The following is a 14,744-nucleotide window of genomic DNA, read 5'->3' on the forward strand; positions in this document are numbered from 1 at the left end:
CCATCCTCTAAGTAGCCTTCCTTCAATTTAAGTTGCTTTTCCTCCAGTGCAAGAGCCACTTAAGTTGGAGGAAGGCTCCTAAGGATGAAGTCTTCAAATCTGACCCAAAAGGAAAGGATGAGTATAAATATTTTAATAAATAAATGAGTAAACTTTGCTCAGTGGAGTATAAGATAGGGGTTGGATCCACCCCGGTATGTGGCTTTTGTTCTTGTTTTTGGAATTTTTTTTGCACCAAAGCTGCCATGTACAACCTCTTTCTTTCATCTATGAAGGCATTTCTTTCATTTAATCCTGTTAACAGTCAGACGTAGGCTTCTGTGACCCACAAAATGCAAACCACTCTTTCATGATTACCTACAAAGGAAAGTTTGAGATCTAGAACAAGAGGGGCTCAGTCGCTTTCAGTAGTATTCACAATGTAGTTATATTCCACAGGGGGATAGGGAGGGAAGCACCACGACCGTCAGCATAATCCACCCCCATGTAATTTGAATGCCAGCATGTCAGAAATCCCTCTGTGTAAAGTGAAAAAAGTGAAACATGACTCTGTGTTCCAATAAATGATAGCTCAAAAAATGGGTCTGTGTACTAATTAATGAATCAGTGTCATCTAGGATTATTATTTATTATTATTATTATTTCATTAAATTTCTATTCTGCCCTCCCTGCAAGTGGGCTCAGGGTGGATTACATCATTTAAGGTGGTGTTGTGCCTTTGGTGGCACCACTCTAGACAACAAGAGCTTCACTGACTGTTTCAATGGATGTGACTTTACCTGCCTGTCATCACTGCTAGCAAAGAGCCATTAAGGATCTAAAGAATTGCCGTATATGGACTGATATAGGGGGACCATTTCAAGGCACAGTGAGGTCGGGTGATAGACAGAAGCTTTGAAAAGTATCCAGCAAACATATTTTTCATCCCTGCTTCCACAGGGGCTTTCATATGGAGACATTAAGAACTTAGCTGAAACTGTATTCATGTGATAAGAGGGATACTAGATCCAGCAAGGAGAGCTGGCTTGGTTTCGTACTACTCTGAATTAGCCTTACCAGTTGCCCACTGGTGGTGGGCAATCTCCTAGGGGTTTGCCCAGTTGCCCGCCAGTCTCTGGTGATTGGCAGGAGGTGGCCAAACCCCTAGCGATGGCCCACCACCAGCAGGCAATCCGGGAAAGGGTGCACCAGGTGTACTCCTGATGGGGCAACAACATCACTTCCTGAAGGGATGTCATCACACTGTGGGTGTGCTCCCACATTTGCTTCGGGCCTGTGCAAAACACGGGAGCATGCCTGTGGCCCACATGATGACGTCACTTCCTGGAGAGTCATCATGCCTCTCTGTGAGCTCTCTCTTGTGCAAGGATACTACTTGTGCAAGGCAAATCCTGGGTCCCCCCCCAACCAGGATGGTATAGGGACCTGGGAACCCTACTCTAAATTGACCTAGGGATACTACAAACGAAATTCCATGTGACGACTGCTTTATTTTATTATTTATTGTAATACATCTTATTTCTGTCTCTCTAGAACAAAGCTGCCCATGGTATATCCCAATACATAGGATACTGTAAACTTTTTTTGAGTGATTGTTAGTAAGGGTGTTTTCACACAACTTATTTGCCCCAAGTTGGATGCTATTGGGAAGCATCCCAAATCTTTGGGGTACATTTTTGCCCTTCCCGGGTTTTCTGGGCTTTGTTCCAATCTTTCTCGAACCTGCTTTGCTGCAAGGTTTTGGGAAAGATCTCAGCAAAGCCTAGACAGCTGCTCTGTGGGTGGGTAAATTGTGGTTTTCTCAGTCCCACCCACTGCACAACTATTTTCTATGCCCCTATCCCTGTGGTGGCAATTTCCTCCTGACCCTTTTTAAAAATTGGAAATTGAATATTGCCAATTCCCACCCCCCACCTCCCAAACAATATTTTTTCCTTTTGATGGATTCTGTCCCTAAAACATTGCCAGAGTTTCATTTGTAATTCCCTGTGTTCAAAATCAAACAAATAGACGCTATACAAATATCATGGCATACTTTGCTGGAATTGTGTAATGTTTTTCTCTCTGTGTTGTGGCGGAATAATCTGATCCCAGATTAGCCATTCATACAAATTAGCCAAATTAGCCATTCATGCAAGAATTGCATCAGATCATCTCCTTCTGCTTTGTCTTTTAGACCTCTTATTTTAAGATTCCTCTGCCTCATCTTTATCTCCATAATTTCATTTCACTGAACAAGATTGTCAACCTCTCCTTCCTGATCATGAGCATTTCCCAAGACCAAACCCAATAATTCATGCTGTATTGCCAAACTTTCTCTTCCATTATCACTTTCAGAGTCTGATTCACTTATATGCATTTTATATGCAATTCTATGGACTTAGACTCCAGTATAAGTCAGTGGGTTTACACTGAAGTAACTCGCATTGTAAGTTTCTTTTTCAACCTTTTCTATTCTCATTTTTATTTTACTAATTTTCAGTTCTAATTCACTCTCAAGAGCATCCAAATTTTCATCCACTCTCTCCCCTAAGGGCCTTAATTTCACCCCTAAAACATCTTTGAAATCAATAAAACTTCTTTTAAACCATTCTCCCATTCTTTTGCTCAACCCTTCCTTTTTTTGTTCTTGTTTCTAGACATTTTACACTCAAAGCTGAATGCTGCCACACCATGAAATGAAAACACCAGACAAAGTGACATGGATTAAACTAGGATTTATTAATTGCCATCTGAATAGTGCATTGAACTCACTCCCCCATTGTGCAGGCTTCCTAAAAGGCTGTCCTTTGGGCTTGATAGCATTTGGGCAACATCCTGCTTCCAAGCTCCACATGGCCACAGACCATGCCGGCTTTTACTCATCTGCACCAAAAATGTGCAGAGAGTTGTTGCCCATCAACCCTATCCCTCCACATTGTTCAGTGTAAGAGTTCACGCAGTGATGCGCAGCACTGAGGGATTGACTTCCCATGAGTAATCTGGGACTGTGCAGCCACCAGTGGCTCTCTTGGGTACCTCCCCCACTGCATCCTTGGATGTTGCAGGGTGCTAACCAATCAAATTAAGCAGCAAGCACTTCACCTGCACAAATCCTGCCTAGCTTTCAGGATCAGGCCTACTTTTATAACCCATCCAGTAACAAATGTGAAGCAGACAAAAAAATATCCCTTATCACGGCCAATCAGGGACCCCCAAAATTCCTGCTTGGCCCCAAAGTGATGGGGTAATTGCACATGGTTGCTGCAGGGAGGGAAGGGTGGGAGGGAATGGCATGAAAGAGCCTCCCTTCTCTGCCCTCTTGGTGGCACTGCACAAAGCAGCCTCTCTTCTTTCTCCAAACCGAAATGTCTGGTGCCTCCAATTCTTGGAGAGGAGTGGGAGCAAAACCACCTCTGTCACAATTCAGGCAGAAAGGGGCTTGCTCCTATGCCCCAACTTGGAGACCCCAAACAAAACTGCTTGGGTTAAATAAGGATTTAATTACAACGTGAACTCCAGATTAAATGTACCCAAGGGTCATCTAGTCCAACCCCATGCACAATGCAGGAAATTCAGAGTTATCTCCCCCTGCCCTCACCTCCCCCAGTGACCCCTGCTCTATGCCCAGAGGAAGGCAAAAAACCTCCAGGATCCCTAGCCAATCTGACCTGGAGGAAAATTCCTTCCTGACCCCAAAGTGGCGATCGGCATTACCCTGGGCATATAAGAAAGGGCCACGAGCTTTCCAACTGCTCCCAGTACACCCTGATTACGTCTGTCTGCTGGTTTTTTTTTTAATTTGATAGTTGCTTGTACATCAATAAGGCCATATCTATGGGATAATCCGTAGCTTTTTCTGCCTTCACAGTCTTCAGCACATTCATAGAATGGGTGACATAGGACCTCACGGGTTGACCACAAGTTACACATTACCTTGTAAACTTCTTTATAGTAGGCCCCATGGGACACGCTGCTTGCCCTGTATGTCTGGCCATGTTTCAGGCACTGGCAGGCGCCTGCTCATCTGAGAAAAGACCAAAAGCCCAGCCACCCGCCTGACCTACCTGGGCATTGAGTCGCACTCAATGGCTGGGTGCTCCTGCCTCCCATCTGACAACTTCCAAATGCTCCAGTGGCTCATCCATCACACCTTGTCCCATCTCAAATGCACACTCAAGGAACTGCAATCCTTGATCGGACACCTCAACTTTGTCTGCAGGGTAGTTTCCCCAAGCTGGATCTTCTGCACTCACCTTGCCAGGGCGATGGCCAGGGCTACTGCTCCCATCACCACATTCGGATCTGTAGGGACATGAGAGAGGACCTCAAGATCTGGTTCTCATTCCTGGCTGAATATAATAGGGTCTTTTTCTGCCAGGACACATGGGAATCAAGCCCTGAGTTACTGATGCACTCTGCTTCCGCCAGGAGTGCAGGCTTCGGGATCTGCCTCCAGGACGGCTGGTGCATCCAGAGGTGGCCTGAGCATTGGTCCAGGTCTGAACTCTAATGCGTCCTCACCTTTCTTAAACTCATCCTAATTCTAGTCATCAGGCAGGAACAGCTCAAGGATGAGTGGTTCGGGTTTTGAACAGGCAGTCCTCATGGTCTGAGTGGGTCATGTGCCGTGTGCATAGATTTGTTGGTTCCTGCTTGTCCGCTAGCATCTCATTTTCAACCTGTTACGTAGCATTGAGGGCACATTGTCTTGCTTCCAGAAGGAACAGTTCTTTGGCCTCATCCTGGATGCTCACCAGAAGCCAGACCCATTCCCGGAGGACCTGTAAGAGCTTGGGAACAAACAATAATGCAAGGAATACTGGCTTCGGTTAGCCCCTCCAGTCTATGGGCTTACTGGCCTCCTGTAGCGAGCTTCCTGGACTTTCCCTCTAATGTCAGGGGTCAGGACTCTTTGCTTGCATCAGAGACCATGGTCTTGCACTATCTGGTCTCCTTAAGAGAGGGGGGCTTTGCCCACAAGACCATGAGTGGCCATTTGGCTGCTATCTCCTTTTTCATCAAAGCCTGAGGTTTTCCTGACCCGTGCAATTCCTTTGCCACTTGGCAGGCCATCAAGTGATGGAGACCTCCTCATCACCATGGAACATCATAGACCCATTACCTGGGACACTATAAAGCGGAATCTGCTGGGGCACTCACCTTGGCCTTAAGGGAGCCATCTTCATGAAATGGATTCATGTGTGGGGGATGCTTTGGAGCTCCTTGATCCCTACAGTACTTCAGCATGAGGCCTGGCTTGTGCCCCCCAACACATTTGTCATCCAGCTGAGGGAGAATGATTTGGGCATTTGGCTGGGTTTGGACTTACTGCATACGATCATGGTGGACTTGGGGACTTTGCTGGGATGCTTTCTGGGCTTGCACTTGCAGTGGACGGACTTGCTGGAGAGGCACTCGTAGCAGGGTTTTGTTTTCCCAGGAGGGAGGCGGCCGAGACTGTGGAGTGGTTTCTTGAGATGGCAAGCGGCCACGTCTTTCACCACCTGGACATTTCTTTTAGGCTGGAGGCATTGTGCTATCCAGATGGGGTCACCTGTCTAGCTGGAGGCAGGACATTTGGCCACAGGATATATGGGATGGGCTACAGGATTGGTTGCAGCCTTAGGAGCTTTGGCAGGAGCCATCTTGTGGGGGTGGGGATGACCCTGCATGCACTGTTTCCCCATAATTGGGGATCTCCTTAAGGGATCTTGGGGGCAATGCATGGCAGGGAAAAGCTCAGTTTGAGAGCTGTTGGGGCTTGCTCACTCCTAAATGATAGGAGAACCATGTAGAGGCTTACACCCATGTGCAATCCCATTTACTGTCAACTCATGGTTCACCCTCTCAGTAGGTGAGCTAAGGGGGTGAAGAATCATTGGCCAGCGGGCACATCAGCTGATACTTGGATCCATGCCCAGTGTTGTGCCAAGGCTCCATAAGATGAAATCAATAAAGATGAGGTCTTTTGAGTCCATGTGGCGCCTCTGTGTCTTTTGTCACATTGCCCTCGCACCTCACTCCCCGATCTGGCCTTGCAAGCACATCTACAAATTGAGCATTGTTCACCTTGAATGTCTGTTGACTGCATGTACGAACTGAGGACTAACCACGAATGGCTATTGAGTACGCAAGGCCAAACTGAGCATTTTTCCCTTGTGTGGCTCTTGAGTGTGCACATCCAAACTGAGTGTTGTCAGCCAAGCATGGCTCTGGATTGCACATGTCTAAGCTGAGCATTGTTAGCCTTGTGAGCTATTTTTTTTTAATTAAACAAAATTTTATTAATAAAAAGCATACAATAAATTACAAGATAGCCTAGATTAACAAGTAACAATTGGTAACTAAAACACAACCAATAACCAAATAACAATATTATATACAATGTAAAGTAACAGTGATAAGGCTTAAATTCTAAGAACTACATTACAGCAATTCAAAAACAGATTTGTTAAACTTTGATACAGCCCAGATATTATTGTTTTCCAGATATTCAAAGAATGGAGACCATTTCTCCTGAAAATTAGTGCTTTTGGGAAAGTGCTCGGCTTGATAAATTTTGTCACTCAATTTTTCCGTAATGAAATGATCCCAGATCTTGTTATGCCAGACAGATAATGTTTGAACACTATTACTTTTCCAGTAAGTTGCAATAACGCTCTTTGCAGCTGTTAGCAGGCTAATTATAAGGTCCTTTCTTATTTTGGGAATGAGTAGGTCGTCCCATTGATCCAAAAATATTAATTCAGGCTTTAGAAGGGAGTGTGTAGTTAGTGATGTCTTTAATCGAAGTGAGGATTTTCTTCCAAAAATTAACATGTTGGCATTCCCACCAACAGCGAGAGAATGTTCCAACCTCCCCATAGCCTTTCCAACACTGAGGGGATAAAGAGGAGTAAATTTGTGATAGTTTTTTAGGCATCAAATACCATCTGTTTATGATCTTAAAAGTTTGTAGTTTGGTAACAACTACTGGAGAGTTGTTTAAATTTGAAGACCATATTTTGCGCCATTGTTTTGCAATCATCTGACCATTTAGTTTGATCATTTAGAGTCTTTTGGTTACATGTATTTAATATAATATTGTAAATTTTGGATATTAGGCCTTTGCAAGACAATTGTTGAGAATCTAATATTTCTTCAAAATCAGCCTTGTGAGCTATAAAGTGCACATGAATAAAATCAGCATTTTTAGCCATGGGTGGCTATGGAGTGCAGACAGCCAAACTGAGAGTTGTTAGACTTGAACAGGTATTGAATGTGCATGTAGAAACAGAGCATTATTAGTTTTGTGCAGCTATTAAGCACACATGTCCAAACTGAGTTTTGTTAACCTTGCATGGCTATTGAATGCACATGTACAAACTGAGCATCATTAGGGTTGTGTGGATACTGAGCACACAAATGCAAATAGATCATTGTTAGCTTTGTGTGGCTATAGAGTGCATACGTACAAACTGAGTGTTATTTGCATTGTGTATCTGTTGACTGTACATGCAGAAATTGAGCATTGTTAGCCTTGCATGGCTACTATGTACTCATATGCAGACTGAGCATTTTTAGCCTTGCGGGGCTACTGAGTGCACATATCCAAACTGAGCATTGTTAGCCTTGCCTGGCTATTCATGTCCAAACTGAGCACTTTTAGCCTTGTTCATGTCCAAACTGAGCATTTTTAGCCTTGTGCAGCTATTAAGTGCTCATGTCCAAAGTGAATGTTGTTAGACTTGCTTATTTGTTCACTGTGCAAATACAAACCAAGCACTGTTAACATTGCATGCTATTTACTCATGTCCAAATTGAACGTTTATAGCCTTATGTGGTTATTGAGGGCACATGTCCAAACTGAGCATTGTGTTAGCCTTGTGAGTGCCTATTGAGTGCGCATATACAAAATCTGTGTTGTTATGCTTGCATGGTTATGGAGTGCTCAAGTCCACGCTGAGCATTGTTAGTCTTCATTGGTTATTAAGTGTGCATTTCCAAACTCAGATTTTTTTCAGTCTTGCACGATATACCCTGAACATTTTTAGCCCTGCGTGGCTATTGAGCGCACATGTACAACCTAAGTGTTGTTAGGCTTGCGTTTTTGTTGCTGTGCATGTACAATCTGAGTGTTATTCACTTTGCGTGGCTATTGAATATATATGTTTCATGTGGTTTTTAAAACAGTGCAGAAAAAGTTTCTATGGAATAAGAATACGCAAATAAATATCTTTTAGAATACAAAGGAGTGACAAAGAACCATAACACACTGCCCCACTCACGTTGCTTGTTTCACATACAGCTCCTCGAAACACTGCTTTGCTGATTGGATCATGGATCTGTAGAAAAGGACAAGAAGTAGGGCAGCATTTTGGCAATGATCACAAGTGGTGACTTGGAGGAAACAGGCTGCATGGTGCATGCATTCCCCTTAAGGCTGCAACCTCAACCAACTGGTGGGGAAGGCAGAGGGTCAAGTCCTATACCTTCATCATGCCCCGTGAGACAGGCTGGGACTGCACTGCAGGTAAACTTCTGAACCGGAAGTGATTTGCCCACCTAGGCCTCTTAAGCTGTGGCGTTCCCTTCTCATTGCCAGCAAAACTGTCTGGCATCCAAAGGAAAAGGAGAGAGACATCTGCTGGAGCCATTTTCCCATCTCAAGGACATATTCTGCTGCTGTGATGATCTGCAAAGAAAAGGGAAGGTGGTACTCCAATGATGGGAGTGGTGGATGGTGTGCACTGTGGAACCCCAGTTAAGGGAACATTCTTTGGCTGACCACACTCACCTCCATACCCAAACATTGTTCCTATACCAAAGCTGTATGTCCCAGTGTGTGGATACAAATGCTGCAGGAACGGGGTTTCACCTGAAATGTGAAAGGGAGATCTGTCAGCACATAGTCACTACAGCCAGTCTTATGTGCGTGTCTCCTGATTAAGGGGAATTGGTGGGGAAATTACTGTGTTTCAGGGGAACCCACACGTAATGTCTGCCTGATGCTCGATGGTGGTCAAGCAGATGGATGAGGAGGATATCTGCAGTGTAGCCACTGGATGGTCTGTGTAGAAATACATCAACAGACAGTCACAACTGGAATATCCAGGAGCCTTCACCTGGCAGCACAACAATAGTCAGAAAGCACGCACCATCTGTGTCTCCGGAGGGAAGGGTGATCCTCTCGCCACTGGTGTGGGATCTGCAGTGGGAAGGGAAGTGGCAGATTAGTACAAACAAAACGCACATGTGGAACAAGAAGCCTTTAGAGACAGTGCAAGTAGTTTATAAAGTGGTGTGCAACACTGAAACTACTTGAATTTTCTTTTTTTTTGTAACAGGATTATTAGTGAAACTGTTAAAAAACAACAACCAGAAACCTGTCTCCTTTTTGGGGAACTGGAGGTCAGTTTGGTGTAGTGAGAGCCAGTTTGGTGTAGTGGGACTCTAATCTGGAGAACCGGGTTTGATTCCTCCCTCTCCTCCGCTTGAAGCCAATTGGGTGACTTTGGGTCAGTCACAGCTTCTAGGAGCTCTCTCAGCACCACCCACCTCACAGGGTGTTTATTGTTGTGGGAATAATAACAACACACTTTTCAAACTGCTCTGAGTGGGCGTTAAGTTGTCCTGAAGGGCGGTATATAAATTGATGTTGTTCTTGTTCTTGTTCTAGGAGCTCTCTCAGCCCCACTCACCTCAAATTGAATGTTGTTGTTGTTATATGTACCTCCCAACTGTCCTATTGGTCCACTGGCACATTGTTGTTGGGACTTGTAAACTCAGGGTTCTGCAATACGGGATTTCTCCCACTCCACAGGACATGAGAGGACTGTGTGGGCAGACCCTCCCTGAGTACAGTGGCCCCGTTTGCGTGACCAGTCGGGGGAGACAGGCTTTGGCTCCTCAGGGGATCCAGACGACAAAACATTGGCGAGCAGCAGGCTGAGTGGCGCTCCTCCTCGCAGTCCCGTTGAGGATTGTGTTTTGGTGGTGCAGCCAGACTGCTTGATTTGAACTGGAGGTGGTGCTGGGGATTCCTTTACCTCTTCCTGGACTTCTGCTAAGTTAACCAACTGCCACCACCCCTGTTGTCAGAAAGAAAGAAAAAGGAGAGGAAGCTGAGGCGAACGATATTCCTGAAAGAGAAGAGCACCCAGCATGTCACCTCCAAGACTTCACTCACTGATGCAGATGCAGGAAAAGGGAGACACCACGCTGAGCCTGTTATGTGACTGCCTTTATAGGTTCTTCTTTCCCTCCACTCCGAAGCCAACAGGCAGGAAGAGGGTCACGCCTCTAGGACACAACTGCCAGGAAGACAATGTTGTAGCACATCCAAAAAGATGCTCCTTCTCCCCTCCCCTTTAACAGAGTTGAACAAATGTTTCTGAAGTTGATGGGTGGGAAAGAATGGCAGTACTCTTTTGAGTCCTGATTGGCAAGGGGACAATGCTGTTGTATGGGTAGCACTCACCCAAAAGACTCACTTTCAGAACTCACCTTCCACACTCAGCGTCCTCAGGCGTATCTTGTGTGTGTTTGTAGTGGAGGGGGGAAAGGTCCCAAAACAGAAAGCGCGTTCTTTCTGCACCTCGTCATAAAGGATGTTGGTGCATTCCCGCTCAACTTTCCTTTTCTTTTGAGCGCATGTAGGATTGCACTGTATTATTGTCCTGTCTTTCAGCTTTTGTAGAAACTGGGCATGCGTAGTACTCCATTCTCTATCGTTGATTTCCCACTCAAAGTTTTAAATGCAAAAGTGTTCAATAAATACGCTAACAGTAGAGTAGCACAATCGTGAGATTTCATATCCTATTATATAAAAGGCAAACCATGTTCCCTAGCACCAGGGCTTTTTTTCAGCTGGAACGCAGTGGAACGGAGTTCCGGAACCTCTTGAAAATGGTCACATGGCTGGTGGTCCCGCCCCCTGATCTCCAGACAGAGGGGAGTTTAGATTGCCCTCCGTGCCGCTGAACGGCTACTGAGTGTGGCTACTGAGTGCATAAATACAAACTGAGCATTTTTAGCACTGTATGGGAATTGAGTGCACACATACAAACTGAGTGTCATTAGCCTTGCACGTCTGTTGACTGTGCACGTACAAACTGAGGATTGTTAACCTTGCATGGCTATTGAGTAATCACGTCCAAATGGTGCTTTTCTCAGCCTCACGTGGCTACTGAGTGCACATGTTCAAATGAACCATTGTTAGCCTTGTTTAGCTCTTGAATGCACATATTCATTCTGAGCATTGTTAGCATTGTGAGCTATTGAGTGTGTATGTAACATATCACCATTGTTAGCCTTGCCTGGCTTTTGTGGCTATTGAGTGCTTATGCCCAGATGAGCATTGTTAGCTTTGCATTGGTATTGAGTGTGGATGTCATTTGAACAATCAGCCTTGAGTGGGTTTTGAGTGTGCATGTCCAAAGTGAGTATTGTTAGCCTTTGTGACTACTTAGTCTGCACAAACAAATGAGCATTGTTAGCCTTGTGTTGGTAATGAGCATGTATGTGCCAACTGAGCGTTGTTAGGCTACTAAGTGAGCATGTAGACACACAGACTTACCTGCGCAGCCCAGTTGCAGACCGCATGGTGTGAGGGGTGCAATATGGTCAGCTGCCATTTTAAGTGGCTCCCAGGGGGCCCCTCCAGGGTGACACATGTTACCCTGTTCAAATCCTCAGCCAGTCAATTGGAGCTGGCCGTCCAGGTTGCTCCGGGGTAGGTTTAGGCGACAGACCTGAGTGGAGCAGTTTTCTCTCAGGTCTGCTGCCAGAGCATTTGAGGAGGGACTGGCCATGCATCTATTGAGGTCGGATTTGCTCCAGCAGCACAGGGCTGCTGGCTTGTACAGGGTGGATCTGGCCAGGCAGAAGTTGGCCAGGGCAACAGGGCAGTTCATGGAGGCAGCAGAGGGTATGCTGATTCTCCACCTATACCATCCAGATGATGTGCACCTGTCTAGCTGGGGACAGGACATCTGGTTACAGGACATTTGAGATGGCCTGCAGAGTTGGTTGCAGCTTTAGGAAGGTTGACAGGAGCCATTTTGTGGCACTGGGCATGGATCCTTTTGTGGGGAGACTGGGTCTGTGAGCCCAGTTTCCCCATGAAGGGGATCCCCTTAAGGGATCCTGGGAGTTAGGGATGGCGGTTGCCAGGGCGTCCTCACTCCCAGGTGGCAGGAGAGCTACACCAGAGTGTATGCCCACGTGATATCCCAATAGCTGCCATTTCATGGTTCCCCCCTCAGCAGGTGAGCTGAGAGGGCATGGTGGATCATTGGCTGGCAGGTAGGTTAGCCGATGTTTGGATCCAGCCCCAATGCATTGCCATGGTCCAAAAACTGTGAACCAATAAGGCTGTGGCCACTTTTGAGTTCCAACTAAAGTTGTTTTGTGTATTCTGTCACGTTGCCTCATCCCCTTCAACCCATCAGCACTGGGCCTGCAAACAGAGTGTTGTTAGTCTTGAATGGGTATTTAGTGCGCATGTACAAATAGAGCATTTATATTTTTTGTGGTTATTGAATACGCATGTACAAACTGAGCATTGTTAACCATGTGTGGCTGTTGAATGCGCATGTCCAAACTGATCGTCGTTAGCCTTACGTGGCTATTGAGTGTGAGTGTACAAACTGAGCATTGGTAGCTTTGCATGGCAATTGATTGTGCATGTTTAAACTGATCATTGTTAGCATTGCATGGTTACTGAATGCACAAATACAAACTGAACATTGTTAGCCTTAAGCATCTGTTGATTGCGTGTACAGAAACCGAGCATTATTAACTTTGGATAGCTATTGAGTAACTGTGTCCAAATTGAGCTTTTAAAAATCCTTGGATGGCTATTTAGTGCACATGTCCAAACTGAGCATTGTTAGCCTTGCATGGCTAATATGTGCTCATGTACAAATGGAGCATTATTTGCCTTGCGTGATTACTGAGTGCACAAATAAAAAATGAGCATTGTAACCTTGCATGGCTATTGATTGTAGATGTCCAAAATGATCCTTGTTGGGTTTTACGTTAACATTTTCTCCTTGTTACGTCTGGAGGCTGAGCATGGGAGAAGTGCCCCCTCCTTGAGAAGAGACAAAATGGGGACCAAAGGGGAGGAGGCAGATTGCACATTTGCCAGTTGGTTGGTAATATCAGGGGGTGGTTCAGGTGGCCTACCCTGAGATAGGGTAGAATTTGTCCAATCACTTGGCAGAAATACTATGGGCCTGGGCCTGTGCAGGTGATGATACAACTATTGAATATGATGCAACTTCCTGTAACTGCATCTCACTGTGTAAGAATGTGCCGGGACCGCATCAGTCACAAACTATGGTTGTTGCTAGTGTGTTCCCATATCAAGGGCAAGGCCAATCTTCGCAAGGAGGGCAGACAGGGCAGAAGGTGTGAAGGGGCCCAGGGCATTTGTTTAGAGTATATGCAAGGGAGGTGCCTGTAGCCCAAGTTTAAATTTGACAACAGCTGTGAGAGCTGGTTCACCCCTGCCCATCTTGTTTCCTTTTGGGCTGCCCGACTGTCCTCTAATAGCACCCACAAGAATGGAGGGTCTGCCAGGCCCCTGCTGAGGCTGCCTGGGGTCGGTGGTCACCCCCATTCAGAAGGAAGCCCTCCTCTGCCACCTAACTCAGCTGCCAACTAGCTATGGGCTGGATTTTGCAACGGGTTCCTGATTCCCTTCAAGGGTTCCCACATGCCCACGACCTCCAGCAATCTTAAATCCACCAGAAACTTGCTGGAGGTTGTGGCCAAGAAAATTGCCAAGAAACTATCCTCTGGTTGCATCAATGGCCCCTCCCACTCCTCCCAAATCTGGTGTCATCTTCAGGGGCGGTCCCAAAGAAGGCCCTGGGCGAGTACCACTTAATATACCATCTTTCACACCTCTGGGGCTCTTCTGTAAATGAAGAATTCCCACAGAATATGGCTCTGATAGATGTGAGTCCTTTGATCAAGCCACTCACCTAAGATCTTGCAGCATAGGGGTACTTATGGCCAAGTGCGATGTGCAGTGTTCAGTAGGCTTTCCGGCTGCTCCTGGTATACTCTGATGACTTCTGTCTGCTGATGTTTGCTGGTTCATCAATAATGCTACACCTATGGGATGCTCCTTGGTCTATGCTGCCTTTGCATTCTTCTGCACATTCACAGAATGGGTGGCAAAGGACCTCTTAGGGTGTCCACACGTCACAAATTAACTTGATGACTTCTTTATAGTAGGCACCATGGATGGCACTGTTTGTGTCAGGCTCTGGTGGGTGAGCTGAGCATCCTGCTCACCTGAGGAAAGACCAAACGCCCAACAACCCACCTGACCTACCTGGGCATTGAGCTGGACTCAATGGCTGGGTGCTCCTGTCTCATCTCTGACAAGTTCCAAATGCTTTGGTAGCTCGTCCATCACACCTTGTCCCATCTCAAATGCATGCTCAAGGAACTGCAATACTTGATAGTGCACCTCAACTTTGCCCGCAGGGTCGTTTCCCAGAAGTAGTCCTTCTGCGCTTGCCTCGCCAGGGTGATCTGGGGCTACAGCCCCCATCATCACATTCAGATCTGTAGGGGCCTGAGAGGGGACCTCATGACCTGACTCTCAATCCTGGCCAAGTATAATGGGTCTCTCACTGGCAGGACAAATAGGAGACAGGCCCGAGTTACAGGTGTACTCCGATGCCACTGGTAGTGCGGGCTTTGGGGTCTATCCCCTGGGCCATTGGTGCACCCAGAGGTGGTCTGGGTCTGAACTTTGATGC

This window comes from Eublepharis macularius, chromosome 1 (assembly GCF_028583425.1).
Source record: "Eublepharis macularius isolate TG4126 chromosome 1, MPM_Emac_v1.0, whole genome shotgun sequence".
Taxonomy (NCBI): Eukaryota; Metazoa; Chordata; class Lepidosauria; order Squamata; family Eublepharidae; genus Eublepharis; species Eublepharis macularius.